This window comes from Epargyreus clarus, unplaced genomic scaffold (assembly GCF_041222505.1).
Source record: "Epargyreus clarus isolate Ecla_fem2 unplaced genomic scaffold, WU_Ecla_fem_2.2 ptg000010l, whole genome shotgun sequence".
Lineage (NCBI taxonomy): Eukaryota > Metazoa > Arthropoda > Insecta > Lepidoptera > Hesperiidae > Epargyreus > Epargyreus clarus.
Window position 1 is genome coordinate 3,368,468 of NW_027332218.1, and position 6,634 is coordinate 3,375,101.

Consider the following 6,634-nt stretch of genomic DNA (forward strand, 5'->3'; position numbering starts at 1 on the left):
TCGTAGTTGTTCATTTCTCTCATTTAAATTATATTCATTTGATAGTTACTTTATGCTTTAAAATATCGAATATAAGCAAATTGCATAATATTATGTACCTACATACTTTTTTAACTAATTAAATGCAAAAATAAAAAAGAAAACTCAATCATTTCAAAGTCACTTGTTGATTCAATCAGCCGCGTAATTAAGTTCCAGAGATAATTATTTTATCATAATGATTATTATCTAAATTTATCTATACCATAATAAATCAGATGTAATGACAGTACTTTACTCGTATCTTTTTACTTAAACTGCATATTATAAAATTTTACTTTATTCGTTCAAAATTTTAGGCCTTTTTTGGTTTTATTTTATAGATCTGTTAATAGTTACTCGTCGCAGTTATACATAACTGATTATAATATCGTCGGCCCCACTTAAATTATTAAATTAAACTTGCAAGACCACTTATTTGATTTGTATTTTTTGGTTCTTTAGTCTGTTATATACACATAATTGTTTACTACAAAAACATTTTAAACAATATCTTGAAGATACTCTTAATGGAGTTCATTGTTCAGACAAATTAACACTTTTTTATAATATAGGAGTAGCAGACGTGCATGCTGTCCACCTGATGGTAAGTGGCTACTGCCGCCTATGAACATCTGTAATTAACCCCAGATAGGATTAGATATTTCCACCTGAGGTCGGCCACAGAAGCGCCGCTACCCCTGAGGACTAAGCTGGAACGCCTCGGAAAAGTATGTCTCCCTTACCACACTCTTCAAAATGGAACCCTGCAGCGCCTAACATTGCTGTTATTAGGCAGAAATAGGTGTGGCGGTGGTGCCGCCGGAGTCGAACCACAAAGGGTTCTGCCACCTTCAACACTGATGTGTCATTGCTTTTGCATTTAACTGCTATTTTACATTACAATTTAGCGCAGAGTAATATTTATTCCAAACCACATGTTCCACCACGACTGGCTTCGTATCCTAGAGTAGGCTTAATAAAGTTAGAAGTGCTTACGTAAAGGACTTAGCTGTTTCCTGTTTCGCGTAAGATAGCGGATTTAGCTAGCGCTAGCGCCCAATACTGGCACCACTCCAATTTCATTGTGCATTAAATAGTGTGGATGCACTTCTCATGTTTTCTTTAGGAGTGTATAGAAATCTTTACCAAGTTCATTGTTTCTGTATTTGACAGAATAGTTAAGTGATTCTCGTTGTAGGTAACTGAATTCAGAATTGATTGTTTAAACGAGTATCAAGACAACTTCTCGCAGTATCTAAAGAATCATTCCTTAGCTACACATTAGCTATCAGTTGCTATGCAACTTCGTAAATAATAACAATACTTATACAGGATTATGTGGACGAGCTTCCCTAACCTATCCTGACAAAGTTTACTGTAGGTACTTCGCTTCGCTCCATAAGTTTTAACACATTGAAATAGATAAATGTATTTGCGCTAGTCTCTTCAAGACAAACAATAAAAATACAATTTTTTGTTACACTACACTCCATTTCTTTAGTTCACCAAAGCACAAGCGTTAATGAATGGGCGTGCATGCTTGTGTGCTTATGCATGCACGTCTGCCAACCCGCACGTAGCCATGCACCCGAGCATGATAAGCATGCTATGCTTGGAGGCTAAAGTTGTATAGGTATTTTCAATATCACTCGACTGTCTTGAACAAGTATGTACACCAATAGAACGTAATAGAAACTGATTGTTCATTCATTAGAAGCTGTCTTGAGGGTGCGTATTGTGGTAATGCCACTAACTACTTGTATAACCGCATAATGAATTACACAAGCTATGTGGCCTGTATTGGTCGTAAGCTATCAAATTTAATCAATTCGATTAAAGTTAATTAAGTCCGAGGACTCGAGTGATCGAAGGGTGACCGCTAGTGACTAAATTTTATGCATTTCTTTGTAAGGGTGTCATTTTTATAACACTAAAGTAGAAAACGAGCATATAGTTCATCTGGTAGTCACTTCCGACCATAGACATCTTTTTTTATATAGTAATGGAGTAGCAGACGAGCATGCAGTCCACCTAATGGTAAGTGGCTACTGCCGCCCATGGACATCTGTAATCAACCCCAGATAGGATTAGATATTTTTACCTGAGGCCACAGATGCGCCGCTACTCCTGAGGACTAAGTTGAAACGCCTCGGAAAAGTATGTCTCCCTTACCACACCCGACAAAATGGAATACAGCAGCGCCTAACACGTAATTAACCCCAGAGAAGAATTGAGTTTTACATGAGGTCAACCCTGTGGTCGCATGTGTATGCTACCCTTGAGGATTAAGTTGGAACTTCGGATAAAAATGTCTTCCTTACTTCTTTCAAACTTGAAAATGGCAGCGTTTAACGCTGCTGCCTTACTCGTATGTCAGGGGTGGGAGTAGCATATCCCGTATGGTCTGGTGGCTAGGATACCTGGCTTTCACCCAGGAGGCTCGGGTTCGATTCCCGGTACGGGAATATGTTCGTCCTATGAACTCATATTTTTAGCTCAAACCGCCCAGCCAGCGGCCCCGGGGAGGACGGCGGTATGTTTGGTCGCATACTGTCGTACGCACAAGACGGTGTGGCGAGCGCCAAGCTCACCTGGGCGGAGCCCGACGGGGCAACGCGCTAAGGGGGATCCGGTTGCGTTCCTTTGGAGATCCCGGAGCCCTCTACGCAGCGCCGAGGACGGCCACCGGGGGGGTTTTAGTGCGGTAAGAATCCCACATAACCCTACGTCGCTCCCACGATACCGGGTACCGTTTGAAGGTCTCCCCCTCGTAAACAAAAAAATAAAATAAATAAAAATGCTACCCTTGAGGACTAAGTTGGATCTTCGGATAAAAATGTCTTTCTTACTTCTTTCAAACCTGAAAATAGCAGCGTTTAACGCTACTGTTTTATAACTGCCTTACTCGTATGTCAGGGATGGGTGTAGCGCTGATGCGTCCTACGTCGAACTAAAAAGGCTTCTCCTTTCAAATCTGACCTCTGAATTGCCATTGCTTGTCACCACTTGAGAAAGCTTACTCCACGATTAGATTACCAGTAATTTTATTTTAAGACCTACTTATTATATATGACTACAGAAATATAATAAGAACTTAAGCTCTAACTTTTAACCTAATATTTTACGCTCCTATATATTCAAATGGCAGGATGCTTATTCCATTGTCTTACAATACTTGTTAAGTACAAAAGTAATGGACGCGCATATAAAGTGTTTGGAACTGGCTTTCCAATTTTTGGGTAAAATTTAATAACTTTCTACTTGTTTTTTTATTTGGTCTGAATATGCGACTTTATTTAAAGTTCTGTTAAAACAAATTTGTTTTGTTAGCCGACTGCGGAGGGTAATGTATTTGAGTGTATGTACAAACATTCAAAATATGAAACAGTCATCACTCATGCAATGAAACATTCATACAGATAACTGTTTCATTCTTCGACATGCCCTTAAGCCTTAACAGTGGAAGTGACGTAGGCATTTTTTTTAAAACAGTCAAGTGTTTAGGTTTTATAAAATTGGTCTAGTTGTAAAAATGTACATTTTTACATTCCCGGAGCGCTATGACATAAGGCTCTTCGAGAAAGGTGCAAAAAGAGCTCTCCTTCAAAACCGGCGATGCATTGGCGACTCCTCCGGTGTTGCAAATGTCCATAGGCGACGTTAAATACTTTCCTACAGATAGCACGTCTACTTTATCGTCAGGTTCGAAAAAAAATGTAGTTACAAACAAAAATGATGTCAATAAGAAGTTCTGAAATTAATTCATGATCAAAGCGATATATTATAAAAACAGTAATTACTATGACAGTATATCCGTACTTTGCATTCAAAGTCAAAAATGTCAAAGATTCGCTAGTTATGTAAAAATGGGATACAGTTTGATATATTATTCATGTATAAAGTCTTGAAGCGTTTGCATTTTCAGCGGAAGTACGATCAAGATAGCTCAACTGGCTCGCTACAGTTCACTACAGAATTTTGTTATGAAGATATTCCTGGAGCGAACTTTTGAAAGCTTATTTATTCTATTTACTTGAGATTCGCTCCGTATTTATATCGTGTGTGAGTTTGGCTTATGTTTTGGTTTGAAGGATTTTGGTGATGGCTAGTACTTTTGTGTGGTGTTATAATTGTTGCTTGTGATTTGACCTGTATGATCTACGTAGTAGCACTACACCGGATTGAAATGAAGAAGATTCTGAGTACGATCCCAAGATCCAATTTTATGAAATGGTACCCCCTGTACAACTAGCTGCAAAAAGCATATGAATTATATAGATCGGACGCGGCGTCACGGAGTAATCGGCTTGCAATTATTATAAAATACATATGTATTTTATAATACTTTATAATACGGATTTTATAAAATCTTTCAAGCCGTTTAGGCTACAGGGTGAGCCAAAGAATAAAACATACATACATACATTATTCCCATAAAAAAAGCACTCACGTAAAAAATACACGTCGCCTATCAGTCGTTTGACTTTGAATACCTCATTAACTAGTCACATCTAGTACGCATAGTTCCATGTGTTGTAATCCCACTTGAGAAGTTGTGAACCGTTCTTCAGATTCTTGGAGCGTGTTCACACAGGCAATAGAGCTCCAACTTTTCCTGTTATCGGCGAAAGGTTCCTTACCGCATTCTTAGTAAATAATCTACTGAGGAACACAAAGAATATGGAGGTGTTTGAAGTGTATTATAATGTGTTATGTACTTTATAAGTTAGTCTTTTACCTTTGAAGGTAGTTTAAGTTAGCATATCTTGTTTTTTTAGTCTCGGGAATAAGATAGAGCTACGGTATCCGCTACCTGTCGTAAGAGGCGACTAAAATTGCTTTCGGGGTTACGAGCGGCAAGATTGGGAGCTCGAACCATCTAGCCAGCGACCCTGAAGGAAGGACCACTATATACTTGTACGTGACCGCATGTTGTTCTAATCAACCGAAGATGTGGTGAGCATAAATCACCAAAGCTGAAATTGACCGTGATACCGCGCTGGGAGGAATCCAGTTGTATTCTAACGATAGAAGAAGAGATATAGAAGGACTTTCAACCGTTATTAATAATCGATCTATTTAAAATTTTGCATGCCAAAGACATTAGACAACTATCTACGAGTCATCATCAACAACCCATTACTGTCTCACTGCTGCGCACGGGTCTCCTCTCATAAAAAGAAGGATAATGCCATAGTCGCTGCGCTGACTAAGTGCGTATTGGTAGACTTCACATACCTTTGAGATTTTTTTATAAATCTCTCAGGTATGCAGGTTTCCTCTCGATGTTTTCCTTCACCGTTTAGCAAGTGACAATTAATTTTTGATACGCACATAACTTTTGAGAAATCAGAGGTGCGTGCCTGGGATTTGAATCTTGGACCTCTCGAACGAGAGGCCGAGTTTCTTAACCACTAGGCTATCACTGCTAATACATTTATTCTACGAGTACATACCAGAATTTTTTAATATTTGATCTTTAGTAGGAATGTTTTAATAGTAGATTAGTATTTATAACAGGCACAAGTCCATCTATAATTAACGTAGGTCCATATTCATATATCTATTGGAGCAACACGTAAAACTTATACTTTTTACTATTCAATGGAAATATCCCAAAGAAATAAATCAACGTCAAACTTACGAGCGGGATCGTAATAAGTGGCACATCAATACATATCACGACATATCCAACACGCTGTTCACTTTACGGATATCCTGCTAACGTTTACGAGTGACAGCTCGTAAACGCACTTAAGGCGAAGACAGTACTTTTATTACAGTATAATACTAAGGCTTTATAGATAAACTCAAAATCGCTTATTTTCTAATGAAATCTTTATTGTAATATATTTACCATCCGCATGCTACAGTTACTATAACCGGTCTGACACGTGGGTTCTGGGTTAAATTCCCGGCCAAGCACATATCTAAATACTGAACTTAAATTTACGATCTGGGTCTGACTGTTTGTTTCTTATATTACACATATACAACACACATTATACTCATGTAAGTATATTTATACACATTCACACACACTTACATTCATACGTAGATGTAGTATTTGTTTATGAGTGTATCAATGTAATCGGAATTTGGCTTTACTAAAAGCAATTTGGCTTTACTAAAGGCCGTTCTACCACAGATGCTGGTGTTCAATTGCTGCGACATATTTTTGATTGTTGGGAACAAGCACATGATGCTATAGGTATTTTTTGTGACTTGTCTAAAGCTTTTGATTGTGTTGATCATAAAACCTTATTGTTAAAATTACAATATTATGGTATTCAGGGAAATTCTCTAAAGTTGATAAATTCTTATTTAAACAATAGAGTCCAACGAGTGCAAGTAAATGGAGCATTATCAGCAGGTTCTAATATTAAAATAGGTGTACCTCAGGGCTCCATCCTAGGTCCGTTTCTATTTTTAGTTTATATAAATGATTTGCCAAATGTAGTAAAGGATTTATCTGAGGTTGTTTTGTTTGCTGATGACACTTCCTTGGTGTTTAGAGTAAAACGACAATCACAGGATATGAACGATATTAATGAAACTCTTTGTTGGATTCAGAACTGGTTTGATGCAAACAACCTACTCTTAAATTCTAATA

General features: G+C 37.8%; 1 non-coding gene across 1 annotated transcript; it reads left to right on the forward strand.

Annotated features, from left to right (window-relative positions):
- The first annotated feature begins 2,414 nt into the window (after positions 1 to 2,414).
- On the forward strand, positions 2,415 to 2,486 carry TRNAE-UUC (transfer RNA glutamic acid (anticodon UUC)). Its single transcript has one exon. It is a non-coding gene; the product is annotated as a tRNA-Glu (tRNA).
- The last annotated feature ends 4,148 nt before the right edge of the window (positions 2,487 to 6,634 follow it).